This window comes from Amphibalanus amphitrite, unplaced genomic scaffold, assembly GCF_019059575.1.
Source record: "Amphibalanus amphitrite isolate SeventyFive unplaced genomic scaffold, NRLGWU_Aamphi_draft 001178F_arrow, whole genome shotgun sequence".
Lineage (NCBI taxonomy): Eukaryota > Metazoa > Arthropoda > Thecostraca > Balanomorpha > Balanidae > Amphibalanus > Amphibalanus amphitrite.
Window position 1 is genome coordinate 195 of NW_024882672.1, and position 14,984 is coordinate 15,178.

Here is a 14,984-nt window from a genome sequence, read left to right on the forward strand (position 1 = left end):
CTCTCAGTGCATATTGTCTATGCATCATGAGCTTAAGTATTGTTTCCTTTTTCGTTAGATCAAGCTTCAACTTCTAGCGCTTAACGCTCATGCCAAGCAAAGTTGCGGACTTGTTAAGGTTAAAAGAAAATATTTCCTTCAACAGATGTCTATAAAATGAGGCTGCAAATGAGCGGTTTTTCTTCTGGCAATTATGGTACTATAGCACGTTGCTGATGGAAGGCGGTCAGAAAAGATTATTTGCAGTGTGCCTCATCGTCACTTATTTTGCCAAATGAAATTTTAATGTGCTGTTATCCCCGGCTATAGTGTCTACGGTGGCGAGCTTTCTCCGCGGACCTTCAACTTCAAGACCTTCTACTTCAAGACCTTCAACTTCTAAACAACTTAAGGGATATTCTCGTCATACTGCACTGTCCATGACGTGCATGTCGGGTCATCGACATGCATGTTCAATACCATTAGTGCACATGCTGCACCAGACTATATTTACGGACGTTGACTGTTTGCTTTAGGCACTGTTTCAAGCATTGTACGATGGCCGATAACAAAAGTATTTGTTAACGTTTTCAAGTTCCATTCGGAGTATCCGAAACTACGACGCAATGTTAGTCGGAACTAACGTATCTGGTTAATCATGTTATCGCACGATGTTCTTGCTCATTGGCAAACATTATTTCAGCAGTCGATACGTCCTCCAAACTTCAGTAACTGTTACTATATAGTCCCCGTTCGTCACAAACGACCGTTGACATTTTGTCAACCTCAAATTCGAATATATTAACCGTTTACACGCACGAGAATATCCCTTTATCCAAACTAGCAAGTGTGTCTACTGTTTTCTTACTAGTCAAACAAAAGTTTGTCACAGCATGTGCGCAGTTCACTTTACCTATGTGCATTCATACTAAAAGCCATTCGTCTACAAGCAAGTTATTTATTTGCGCTATTGACGTAAGCTTTCATGAAGGCCAAACCAATGCTGATTCGTCAATGCTGATTGTCAGCTTGAAAGTAAAGATGAGCAAAGTGGTTCAACTGAATCTTATGGTTGCAGTAGGGCATATTAGAAGTAAGTGACAAGTATGTGTCAGCAATTGTTTATGCTTCTTAACCCTAGATACTTTTGATTCAATCCTTTTGGTGATGACGTAATGTGGCAGAAAACAGTAGACACACTTCATCTCATCGGAAACCCTGAATGATTGGTATTTGTGAGCATGTGTGCCTGTGAGTGTGTAAGGGTGGATGTGGGTGTGTGGGTATGTATGTGCGTATGTGAGGGTGTGCGTGTCATCTTACACGTAATTTAGTGAATGAGTGAATTGGTACTAGTTTTCAAGTAAATACGTGCATGAGTGCGTGTAGTCAGTGGTGTATGGAACTAGCATTGTGCCTGCCTGCTGCCAACGAAATATGCAAGCCCACACAGAGAAAACAGTTTTATTGTGCAAAACTACATGCTGCTGGCAGGGTTTACATGCAAGTCACATATTGCAGGTCTACCATAAGCAGAGCGATGTGACATCTGATAAGTACCTAACTCACAGCAACACATACTCTGCATGTCCAGGGAAAGTGAGTTGTGCTCGGAACAGATTGGCCAGACAGTTTTGTCCTATCAAATTCAGAATTGTTTCATCCTCCTCACAGTTGCCATTAACATCATGAGCACACATTATTGCTAGATCTGAATGCCAGCTGCCTATTGCACCGCTGGCACGTAGTTTGAGACAAAGATGCCGCCAGTTTTCCACCTCGCTGCTGATACAATGCAATACTGCTACAAAATGTCCGTGTTCTGTGTTTTTAGTGTTGTATGTTTGTATATGAGTCTTGCGTCGTGTGAACATTACCTACATGAGTTAAAGTGTTCCCGCGAAAGTAGGTACTGAATTAGCTCAAGCCAGGATTGCGTTGCGGATATATTTGTAGGCCATACAATGTTTTATGGCGTCATTTACGACATTTCCTGTTTTTCTTGTCGTTGTATGCACGTGAGTTGTGCCGCATGTTGCGCTTGTAAATCATGTTCTCAATGTCATTTTCTTTTGGTACAATTGGTCACCACTACACATCACTCGCATACACTCGCCCAAGCAAGTCGGATATCAATCACTGTCCAGAAGTGCATGATGCATTCAACCACGCATAGAACACTGGCACACCAAGAACATGAACTCACGCAAAAACGAGAGGGCTATCACACGACTTCGCATTGGACACACCGCTATCACACACAACTACATCATCACAAGAAGCCCGAGACCGAAATGCAACACCTGCAACACTTTCATCACTGTCAAACATCTGCTACTCACATGCCCACAATACCAACACCACAGGACACACATACAAACATACTGCAGAGACGCCAACATCCCACTAACACTCACAACACTGCTCGGGGACTTACACCCCGAGCTAACAACACTACTCATCCACTAAAGACACAACACTGGGCTGATCAATGACCTGTAAATCTCCTCCCCTAGAGCCAAGGACAAAAAAGCCAAAAAAGCCAAAAAAAGAAGCAAAAAAGAAAAACAATATTCAAAACAATGAGAATCAAAATAAAAGACCCCAGAATGGCAAAATGGCAAAAAAAAAACAAAAACAAAAAAAAATAATAGAAGGGGCAATCCGGCTACCGGGAGGAGATAGCTAGGAACCCAGTCCCACCCCTCAGCCCACCCTTACGAGCCAAGAAGACAACGGACACTTCAAGGCAACGGACGGACCAACAACGAAGACGGACGACAGAACCGGGCCCAAATACAGGACGCTGTGGTGGCCCGTAAGCTACAAATACCATACCATACCATACCAGTGCATCATGCATCAGAATAAGCTTCATTGAACACACTCGTCATCATGAACGGCATCTAGGAGTTTCATGAGTTTGGATCTGTGACCAGTAAGTGGAATGGGAGCATAATGGTACACGCTACCAAACCAGATATGCCTACACAACGTTAATATTTTTTTTTTTGTAATGCAACAAGGGAACGAAAAGCGTGTTCAAAACTTTAACTCCTTGTCCTTATGTGCCTGCAGGCTGATTTCGCAGTATCCAATGGCAACCGTGTATGACCAGGCGCCGCTTGGACGCCTTGTCCAGTCACGTCTTCTGGGACTGTGTGATGACTGCCTCTGCATTCTCAAGTGCCAGTTTCTGCCTCCGGCCCATTTCATTATCAAAGGATGCTGTTAGCTTAACGAACAGCTCTGCTCCAAGATTCCAAACGGTTTTACGGTACTGTATGCCTACAAAACGTTAATATTTTTGGAGGCGGTAATACTCGGATGAACTGACCTTTATGGGTGGGTATTCAACGTTGAATAAAGTAGGCTTGTAGCCCTCTGCCTATTGACTTCTAAGGGTTTTAGTAATATTTATCGAATATCTCATCTGATATGCATTTTCACTCACAGTCGTCGAAATAGAAAAATCATAAGCTTAGAAATCCGCGGACTTGACATATTATATTTTATCGACGATTCGTTTCGACTTGCTGTCATGTCAGCTAATCATCCGTTGCTTCTCCTATTTTCACAGGTGCATTACCTGTCATCTTTACCGTCGATACCGTTGAAGATTTTACCGTCGATCACGGAGCACCCATTGCGCTGGCCGTTGCTGGCACTTTTTTATTTGTCACTAGCTATTAGTTATCTGCAGATATATATATTAGCCACCTGTACACCCGCTTACACTAGCTCTCATCATCTAGTTCTACGTATGTGTGTGTTTGTTTTAATTGTATTGCCGATGAATTCGGTAGACATGCTCCGCCCGCAAACATGTACCACATGATGCAGTTCACTGAATGTAGCAGTTAATCACTCGTAAAAAGCGGTCATGTTTTCGTATAGTGTAGGTATGCATCTATGTAAGCATGTGTTCACACTCATGAGCGAGCCACACATGATATTGCATTTCCTGTTCAGTTATATTTTTAGCACTGGAACACGATGCTCATACACTGTGTTGTTATCTTTCTTTTTTCGCCTGCTCCTTCCTCCAACTTGTGTCTTTGAGTATTTCAGTCACATGCTCAAACGTTCTTAAATGCTCTCGCCATCGGTTTACGGATGCGTTGAAAACGGACATGTGATGACCAAATTTAACAATATGCGGACAATGGATCGACTTCTTGAAGCCTGTGGACGTGATACACCTTATCCATCACCATCAAGAGATCAACATTTTCGAAGACACTTGCGTACGGCTGGTATGTATTCATATTTGAATGTCCATTGTCAACACGTTGCAGAATGCTTTACATTTTGTGTGATCATTTACTGTCCTCATTCTTACACAATGCCAACATGTTTGTCATCGTCTTCATGTACCTATCAATTGGGATTGATGTTTGCGTTTACTGACAGACACTTGTCAACATTTTCAGCAGTGTCCGGCGCAATGCTGAATGCGACCTGTTATCTGTTGGATCTACTCTGTGAGCCCGAACCCCAGTGCAAGTGAGTTGTTTGTTACACCAGTGCCGGAGCACTCTGTAATATGTGCAAGAGCCTGTGACTTTGTTTGCTTGGCTAACTAAACGCATACCTACGGAAAATCATTCCAACGTTGCTTTGGTTTTCAGTTGAGATGTCAATCGGATACCAACTTTTGGTATACCGATACCAAACCGATACCAACTCGGTATTTGGTATTTCAATCCTAATGTGTTTGGTATTTTGTTGGTATCATGAACCCTCGCTAATGTCTAAGAGGCTAAGAAATCGGTAAAAAGTTGTTTTTTTCCTCATGTTCCCAAGTTGGTTTGGTTTCGGTATATTTCTCCACGGTTTTGGTTGGTATTTGGTTTGGTATCGGTATTCCGATTTTCCGTAATTGACGTCACTAGTTTTCAGTGTTTTACTGTATTTTTAAAGCAGTGCCTACACATATCAATCAAATATATCCCGCGCACCGACGGGGGGGGGGCGGATTTCCGCCCCCCCCCCCCTGAGGTTTTCCCACTATCTACGGTTTTCAGGTTTTCAGGAAAACCGTGCGCAGGATATTCTAAATGCCTTAATATGGTCCATTCCATAACCATCTAACCGAATTCCCGAATTCCCGATATTCGAACAGAATTTCGCAAACCTTCTCCCTTTCTGGCAGTGGCACTGTTCGACTATAGCGCTGGACGTCGTCTACTTTTTGCTAGAGGGAAAGGTCATCATCCGTCCATGAACTTCGGGCTGCTCACAGCTATATTGCCTTGGCAAGTTCTTTGAGCACTCAATACTGGACTTGGGCTGCGAAAGCTAATGACAATTTGGGGAGCTTGATATTGCAATGGCTATGACGTGAAGGCTCAATATGACGAACAGCTGGACTATTCACCATTGTCAACGCTTATGATAGCTAAATATCATTGTGCTTGGTGTACATTCACGTCTCGTTTCCTTGCTCCATTTGTACCTCACCGGTCGTCCGTCCCCACAGGCCTCGGCTGCAGCACAAGCCACATTCATCGGCCCACTCATCAGTTATTCATCCTGCAAGTTTTAAGTCACTTCGTTGTGACCCGGACATCGTCATCTTTCAACGAGTTCAAATGATTATTTCATTCATCATCGTCGATCAGACTCATCATGTAAAGACACTTCCATAATGCTAGCCGCCATCTACGTTTGTGCAGGAAGCAAATATCAGGTTGTTATTAGCTGCGGGCTACTCAGTACCGACTGAACTACTGGCAGTAGTGTGCGAGCACCTAATACTTGTATTGTGATACCAAAGCTAAAACGGATGATAGCTTAGCGCATAGGGCCCTACCGCTTTCCACACACACACACAAACAAAACTTGACTTTGGGCATTAGCACCATGGCAGGATAAACAGGCAGTTTCGCTGTTTTTCACTGCTTTCATTGGCAGGTGTTACTGCTCATTCCCGTTTTATGTGATGTTAGAACAGCCCTTCACCATAGTCCTGTTTTCTCCTTTGCCGTTTTCCATAGACATCAGATGCGACATGCACTCCAACGATCGGTCAGGCGCATCACCGTCAATCCGGTCGCCTGTTAAGCAGTTCGTAATCACCGTCAGTCTTCGACATCTGTCAACACACTTATCCACATTATCGCCTTACTTTTGATCTTATCAATATGCAAGAATGAGTGCAAAATGCATTCCAATATTGCATCAGTTGATGTTGTATCGCAATGACACCGCGTCCTCACCTCACATCTGTTGTGCATACTTGATCACGAATGCCAGTTATACGCAGATTCACATGGTGAAGTTTTACTCCGTTGACGTTTTCTTTCCATTCTTGTAGTCGATCAAGAGGGATTACAGTTGCACATGCGGCCTTACACATGCGTCCTTACATGTTAGCTGATTGATATGTTGGACACACTGGTTCCTGTGACTCCAAGTAGTTCTGCATTGGTATTGCTTCACTTTATATGTTCTTCCCAAAGATCGTTTCTAGTTTTGTCTTAGCTTGCAGCTGTATGCCATGAACATACAGGGTACTGCGCATCTTTACCGTGACATTCCTGTAGTTTCGTCACTTTCGCGGATGATTAGGACCATGAGCTCAGTTGCAGATGCGTCCAGCAGCCACCGACATTTCTACACTTTAAATTCCTAGTCTCGGATCTTATCCACATACCAACATGATTTGAACATTTCACACGTTTAGTGATGAAATGAGCAGGTATCATCTACTACATTATATTTTCATGTAAAGCACACTCCAGTCTGTGAAAAAAGAAAACCATTAGGAGCAACAATCATGCCTTAGACAGTATAGTTGCCATAGATATTACGTTGTGCAGCGGGCAGGCCGGTGCACGAAATGGCGAGTGTGAATGCAGGAATGCGTGTGAAAAACTGCCTAGGTGTGGAGTGGCTGGTTTGTCTTCCGTTACATCGTAACGGGCTCTTGACGTAGTCTTTTTTTAGTAACACCAATCATCTTTCGAACTTGAATTAACGTAATTGAAAGATGGCTATCACATTTGGAGCCAACTTATTTGCTAATTGCGTCAAGGGCGGGCAGCGCGGTGCGTGGATGCCTTTTGGTAAAGCTCACGTCCTAATATACTATCCTGCCCTTACCAAGCGTGCATCCATGTTTCCTCCATCCGGCTCCTCGTGCCGCTGCCTGGAATATTAGCCTACGGCTAATATACCAAGAGATGGAAAACTTTTCGTTGGTATGGAATATGGATGCCTCGTGGTTCAACTGGTGATGTTCAAAACAACTGTACCGTGTGTCAGGTAGGTCTTACTTACTCACTTTCCGCTTCATTTTTTTTCTCGGCCGCGTAGGAAATATGATTTGACGGTAATCGTGGCGCTTTTGTTTCAGTGGCTGAATGACAGCGACATCTATAACTCAGGCTGCACTCAGAGCCCGAGTCTGAGTTTGGCTAAAAAAATCGCCCATAAAAAATTCGCCCATCGCCCGCCCGCCGCGATGCGGGTGATTTTGTTTTTGCGTCGTTTACGGTAAAAGGTTTATTTTCGGTTGGCGGCGGCCGGGCGCATTTTTGCGGTTTTTGCGTTTGACGGCGGGCGGCCGTTTTTTACGGCGTTTTGCGGTTGGCGGCGTAGAGTGCAGTGCACGTCAGTTCGTAGAACACGCACTCCGATCTTAGGCCGCCTGTGGGGTGCCTTTACAAACCTTATATCTCTGCAACCACTGGACCGATTCACTCGCGGTCTTTTGTGTGGGATAGCTCCCTCCTTTCTTACACGTAGTGTGCTGCTCTCGATGCGTATGGGTGACCCCTAATGGTCGTGCCACGTGCAAAACGAAGAGGTGTCAGTTCGGTAACAAGTCTAATAACTCTGTAGTTAGTTTGCCGATTGCACTGATACTTGGCATGGATGTAGGCACCCGCCGTGCAATGCATTTCCATGTAACCGCAGGTTGTTTGAAAAGACAAACACTATTCGTTAGAATTGTGTTTTTCTATTGAAAAACAACCGGAGCGGTCGTTGTCCGGGCTATGTTTTGCAAGTCTGGCAGCGAATTGGGGCAACTTGGTAGGGGCCTAGACGAAATGTACAATCTTCGTAAAAAGTTCAGTGTATGGGCTCCCGGAGGCGATCTACCTTATGGCACCGGTCGCTACTCGCTTAAAACCTCGTGGCACGTGGCACGTGCGATTCCATTTTCCCCGTGTTAAGTCAATGGGGTTTTGGACACATTTTGCGCGATCGCCAATGGCGGGAAAACTAGCCAAGGAAGAGGTGGTTTTCTTCCCAGCATTTTATGGCAAACACGTTCAGGTACACGCTAGTGTGCGCTGTATACCCCTAAGAATCTCGGAACGTGTCTTTGCACGAGGTCAAAGTTGGAATTTTGCTGTGTCCCATGTTAAGTCAATGGACGGCGATGTCGAGACTTTGCAGAGACATTTTCATTCGATCTTTGTACAAAATTTTAGAGATAGATTTTGCCCAAACTCTTATATCTTGTAGAGGAAAGAAGATAGTACATGCCGTTATGCTTTGTTAAGCTGGCATAACTCATTTTTTCTTATAAAGTTAATTTGAAATTTAAAATTTTTAACATGGAAATTCAATGGGAGCATCTTTATTTCTCTAAAACTTTTATCATTAGTAAGATATATAGGTGAAAAGTTAATATGATATACAAGTTTTGATGCTCTTTCCATTGATGCATAGAACGTCACTGCACGATGTGCCGTTTTCAAGAAAAGTTGTAAAAAAGCAGGGCTCGACTGTGACTTGAACCCAACCACATTAGAATATACGAACAGGTGAAGCGGACACCTCCCATGTGCGGACGCGACACTGATTATTGCTAATTATTAGCAGTCGGCCGCCGTGGGGGCGCCTTTACAAACCTTATATCTCTGCAACCACTGGACCGATTCACTCGCGGTCTTTTGTGTGGGATAATTTCTTCCTTTCCCAAACGTAGTGTGCTACTATCGATGCGTATGGGTGACCCCTAGTGCACGTGCCACGTGCAAAACGAAGAGGTGTCAGTTCGGTAGCAAGTGTAATAACTCTGTAGTTATTTTGCCGATTGCGCTGATCCTTGGCATGGATGTCGGCACCCGCCCCGCAATGACTGTCCATGTGTCACGGTTGGGGTGCCGCTGCACGTGCGCACGGGCAGGGTGACGCTTCCAGATCTCGAGAACGGATGGGCCGATTGTGATCAAAGTTGGCACACCGTTAGGGCTCGGTGAGTAGGGTGCCGTGCACAAATCAGATGGGACTCATTTTGCACGTGCGCACGTGCAGGACGACGCTTCCATATATCAAGAACGGCTGGACCGATTGCACTCAAATTCGGTACACTTCTAGAGACCGATTAGAAGGTTGCCGTGCACAAGTCAGTAAGTATGTATTTTCATGTGCCGCGGTTGGGGTGCAGCTGCACGTGCGCACGTGTAGGGGTCGTTTCCCGATCTTGGAAACAGCTAGGCCGATTCAAATTACATTTGGTACATCGCTAGAAACCGGCGAATAGAATGCCGTGCACAAGTCAATTGGGGCCCAGGCTGCACGTGCGCACGTGCAGGGTGTCGCTTCCAGATCTTGAAAACGACCGGGTCGATTGCACTCAAATTTGGCACACCGCTATAGACCGGCGAATAGGGTGCCGTGCACGACAGTTCGTAGCACACCGACTCCGGTCTGCACGTGCAAGGCTCATCCTCTCTTTTGGCGGCGGGCGTTTTTGCTGCGTTTGCAAAGGTGCTTGCTCAAACAACCTGCGGTCCCGCGATGCGGAGCCCAGCATCGCAGATGCTGGTAACCGCAGGTTGTTTGAAAAGACAAACACTATTCGTTAGAATTGTGTTTTTCTATTGAAAAACAACCGGAGCGGTCCTTCTCCGGGCTATGTTTTGCAAGTCTGGCAGCGAATTGGGGCAACTTGACGGGGGCCTAGACGAATCGCTCAATCTTCGTAAAAATTTCAGGGTATGGGCTCCCGGGGGCGATCTACCTGGTGGCACCGGTCGCTACTCGCTTAAAACCTCGTGGCACGTGGCACGTGCGATTCCATTTTCCCCGTGTTAAGTCAACGGGGTTTTGGACACTTTTTGCGCGATCGCCAATGGCGGGAAAACGAGCCAAGGAAGAGGTGGTTTTCTTCCCAGCATTTTATGGCAAACACGTTTGGGTACACGCTAGTGTGCGTCGTATACCCCTCAAAACTTCGTAACGTGTCTTTGCACGAGGTCAAAGTTGAACTTTTTTCGCTCCCCATGTTAAGTCAATGGGCGTTTTTGCAGAGACTTTTTCATTCGCTCATTGTACAAAATTATATGATACGATTTTGTTTAAACTTTCAGGACTTGTTGAGAAAAGACCATAGAACATGTTGTTATGCTTCGTTAAGCTGTCAGAATTCGTTTGTTGTCTTTAGGCTTCTTTAAAAATGAAAAATTTTAACATGGAAAGTCAATGGGAGCGTCTTTGGTGCTTAATAACTGTGTACCTTGATGACATATTCAAGTGAAAAGTTGATAGGATATACAATTTTTGATGCTCTTTCCAATGATATATACAACTTTATTGCACGTGGTGCCGTTTTTGAGAAATATAGTAAAAAAGCACGACATTACCGAGATTTGAGCTCAGACCTATATCGTTACGGTGTCAGGCGGACACGAGGACAGGTGGCGCCGCCGCCGCCCGCATAGCGGCGGGAATGTGAACTAACCTGTTAAAGGGACAGTATCACCATTTTGATGAAATTTGACATTGCATAGGCCCCACCTTTCTGGTCCGGGAACTGAAGACCGATCCTCGAAGCTCCACACCGTTATCCCGCTATCGCCGCTCAAAGTACGAAAGGTGTACCACACTTTGAATCGTGCTGAATCGTGCTTCACTATCTTCACTTTTTAAATGTTTGCGCCGTTTTGAATTGACCGCCAGTAATAAAACTTTTACCCTGGTCATTTCATCAAATTTTATAAAGCCAAAACGTTTTTCGCACTTATTCATCACCGTTAAATTCATTAAATAGTCGTAGGCAATTTCCGCTGTTTCCTTCGGATTCTAGCGGCTCAACAAAGGAATTCCTCCAGCTTGAATCACAATCTCCCTCCAATGTATGACGTTTATCACGTGATTGTCACGTGATATTTTCTCCCATTGTCAATTGTCACGTCCAATTGTCACTCCCTCCAATTGTCACGTGATATTTTTATAGGCAATATGTAGGCGTTCAACTAGTGTTAAGAGTAAGAACTGCAACTTTCGGTGTTCGATCGTAGAGGGCGGGCCTATCTGCCTGCCGGCGGAGGTCGCTGACCGGTCGCAGGGCAGTGTGTGATCGGAGCCGAGCGCAGAGAGTGCGGCACCTGTACTGAAGTGTTATCTTGATCGGGAAGCAAATACAAGTGAGTGCGACACGCTACAAATACCTAAGGCTACCTCTCCGTAAGGACAACTCAATCAGAAGAACGACCGCGTAAGCGTAGCGTCAATAATGTATTATCTGCGCCAGTTCTGTAGTAATTTTGCATGCTTCCAAACTGGCGGCCATGCTTGTATAGTGGTGGTTCGCTCATGAAAATGAATCATGAAAATGAAATGTGGTTGCAATATTTTTCACCGAGTTCGGTCCTCAAACTATGTTTTTCTGATTCAGAAAAACAAGAAATGCTAGTAAAAAAAAAATCAGCTCCATACATTGATTTTTTTTTTCGATGATACTGTCCCTTTAACCATCTATGGTATGGTACCATCGGGGGACCGGCCGCCGTCGGCACCATTTCGGGACTTTGCATCGCAACAAAAGGCTTATTTACAATTGAAAATGGACTAGCGAGAGTCGTTATGGAATCAGAATTTGATGCTCTACAAAACTAGGCTATTTTCATTGTGATGGCATCACAGACTACACCGCTAACCCCAATAAAGCAGATTTATGTCGCGTCATCGATGATTACATATAATGTTTCTTTGATATATATGTAGTCGGGTCTTTCAGCTGCGTCCCTCCCCTCCCTCGCCGCGCCGGCGGGTCGGCCATCCGCGGCTTGCCGCCCGCCGGCTGCTGGCCGGTCAGCTGGCCGGTCAGCTGGTCGCCCGCGGCTGTCGGTGCAGTGCGGGATGCCTACTTGCGGGGGGCCGTCGTGGCGGCGGCCCGGGTGGACTGGGCGAGCAGTGAGTTGGGGAGCGCTGCGCTGTCGGTGCTCTAGTTTGTATTGCGTTCGCATGATACGGCTTGAGCCAATACAGAGTGAACTGATTGAGCTGAGCAAGTCTTTATATACATTGAAAAGTAAAGCACTTTTTACTGCATCTACGGTGAGATGCTAGATAAAATTTATGGTCTACCTAATGGTACCCATTACTTAACAATTAAGTGAATCATTTCGTCGCTAAACTCTCGTAAATTCGTATGTCCGCCTCACTATGGAGTTTGGACCGTAACGTATGGCCTTTGCTCAGACAGTATACGAACAGGTGACGGGGATACCTCCCATAGAAGGATGCGACACGATTTTACTGCTAAATAGCGGCCGGCCGCCGTGGAGACGTTTTTGTACGACTTATATCTCGGCAACCACTGGGCTGATACACGTGCGGTTTTTTGTGTGGGGTAGCTTTTTCCCTTCTTTCACATAGTGTGCTACTCTCGATGCATATGGGTGACCCCTAACGCACGTTCCACGTGCAACGCCAAGAGGTGCCTGTTTTGTAATAAGCGCAATAGCTCGCGGTAATTACTGGGCCGATTGCGCTAAAACTTGGCATGGAGGTAGACACTTTCCAGGCGATGCATTTCCATGTGTCTTGGTAGGGGTGCAACTGCACGTGCGCACGTGCAGGGTGACGCTTCCAGATCTCAAGAACGGCTGGGCCGACTGTGCTCAAATTTGGTGTACCGCTAGAGACTGGTTAGTAGGGTGCCGTGCACAAGTCAGTTAGTATGTATTTTCATGTGCCACGGTTGGGGTGCAGCTCCACGAGCGCACGTGCAGGGGTCGCTTCCAGATCTTGAAATTGACGCGGCCGATTGAGCTCCAATTTGGTACACTGCTAGAAACCGGCGAATAGAGTGCCGCGCACAAGTCAATTGGGGCCTAGGCTGCACGTGCGCACGTGCAGGGTGTCGCTTCCAGATCTCGAAAACGGCCGGGTCGATTGCACTCAAATTTGGCACACCGCTATAGACCGACGAATAGGGTGCCGTGCACGTCAGTCCGTAGCACACCGACTCCGGTCTGCACGTGCAAGGCTCATCCTCTCGTTTGGTGGCGGGCGTTTTTGCTGCGTTTACAAAGGTGCTTGCTCAAACAACCTGCGGTCCCGCGATGCGGAGCCCGGCATCGCAGATGCCGGGTAACCGCAGGTTGTTTGAAAAGACAAACACTATTCGTTAGAATTGTGTTTTTCTATTGAAAAACAACCGGAGCGGTCCGTCTCCGGGCTATGTTTTGCAAGTCTGGCCGCGAATTGGGGCAACTTGGTAGGGGCCTAAACGTGCATTGCGATTTTCGTAAAAACTTCAGTGTATGGGCTCCCGGGGGCGATCTACCTAATGGCATCGGTCGCTACTCGCTTAAAACCTCGTGGCACGTGGCACGTGCGATTCCATTTTTCCCATAGTAAGTCAATGGGGGTTTGGGACACTTTTTGCGCGATCGCGAATAGCGGAAAAAATCGCCGATCAAGGTATGGTTTGCTGCACACCACTTTATGGCTCACACATTCAGGTACACGCCCATGTGCGCCGTCTACCCGTAAGAAGTCGATATTTTTTGTAGTACGACTTTGAAATTGAACTTTTTTCGCTCCCCATGTTAAGTCTATGGACGTTTTTGCAGAGACATTTTCATTCGTTCATTGTACAAAATTATATGATACGATTTTGTTTAAACTTCCAGGACTTGTTGAGAAAAGACCATAGAACATGTTGTTATGCTTCTTTAAGCTGTGCAAATTCGTTTGTTCTTTTTAAGCTCGTTTAAAAATGAAAAATTTTAACATGGAAAGTCAATGGGAGCGTCTTTGTTGCTTAATAACTTTTTACAGTTGAGATATATTTAAGTGAAAAGTTGATAGGTTATACAACTTTTGATGCTCTTTCCAATGATATATAGAACGTTATTGCACGTTGTGCCGTTTTTGAGGAATTTGGTAAAAAAGCACGACTTTACCGAGATTTGAGCTCAGACCTATATATGGTTTTGGCTCAGACAGTATACGAACAGGTGACAGGGATACCTCCCATTGAAGGATGCGATTTAATACTAAACATTAGCAGCCGGCCGCCTTGGGGACGTTTTTGTACGAGTTATATCTCCGCAAGCAGGTGACCGATACACTTGCGGTTTTTTGTGTGGGGTAGCGTATACCCTTCTTAGAAGTATTTACTATGGATGATGCATGCCGGTGACCCCTACTGCACGTGACACGTGTAAAACGGAGAGGTGTCACTTTTGTTGTAATGACAATAACACGGTAATTACTTGGCTGATTGCACTGCAACTACACAAGGATGTAGGCACCCGCCGGACCATGCCTTTCCATGTGCTACGGTTGGGGTGCAACTGCACGTGCGCACGTGCAGGGTGACGCTTCGAGATCTCGAGAACGGCCGGGCCGATTGAGTTCAAATTTGGTACACCGCTAGAGACCGGTTAGTAGGGTGCCGTGCGCAAGTCAGTTAGGACCCATCTTGCACGTGCGCACGTGCAGGGTGACGCTTCCAGATCTCAGGAACGGCCGGGCCGATTGCATTCAAATATGGCACACCTTTAGAGACCGATCAGTAGGGTGCCGTGCGCAAGTCAGTTAGTATGTATTTTCATGGGTCACGGTTGGGATGCAGCTGCACGTGCGCACGTGCAGTGTGACACTTTCAGATGTCGGGAACGGCCGGGCCGATTGAGCTCAAATTTGGCACACCGCTAGAGACCAGCGAATAGAGTGCCGTGCACAAGTCAATTGGGACCCAGGTAGCACGTGCACACGTGCAGGGTGTCGCTTCCAGATCTCGAAAACGG

General features: G+C 45.9%; 2 long non-coding RNA genes across 3 annotated transcripts; both read left to right on the forward strand.

Annotated features, from left to right (window-relative positions):
* Nucleotides 1-298: 298 nt before the first annotated feature.
* LOC122370873 lies at nt 299-3,680 on the forward strand. 2 transcript variants are annotated; one of them, XR_006254628.1, is made up of 3 exons: nt 324-2,917; nt 3,058-3,256; nt 3,560-3,680. It is a non-coding gene; the product is annotated as an uncharacterized LOC122370873 (long non-coding RNA). The 2 variants fall into 2 exon arrangements; XR_006254627.1 differs by lacking the exon at nt 3,560-3,680 and having other exon boundaries at nt 299-2,917; nt 3,058-3,247.
* Nucleotides 3,681-3,697: 17 nt separating this feature from the next.
* Nucleotides 3,698-5,451, forward strand: LOC122370874. The gene is made up of 3 exons (XR_006254629.1): nt 3,698-4,235; nt 4,413-4,485; nt 5,135-5,451. It is a non-coding gene; the product is annotated as an uncharacterized LOC122370874 (long non-coding RNA).
* The last annotated feature ends 9,533 nt before the right edge of the window (nt 5,452-14,984 follow it).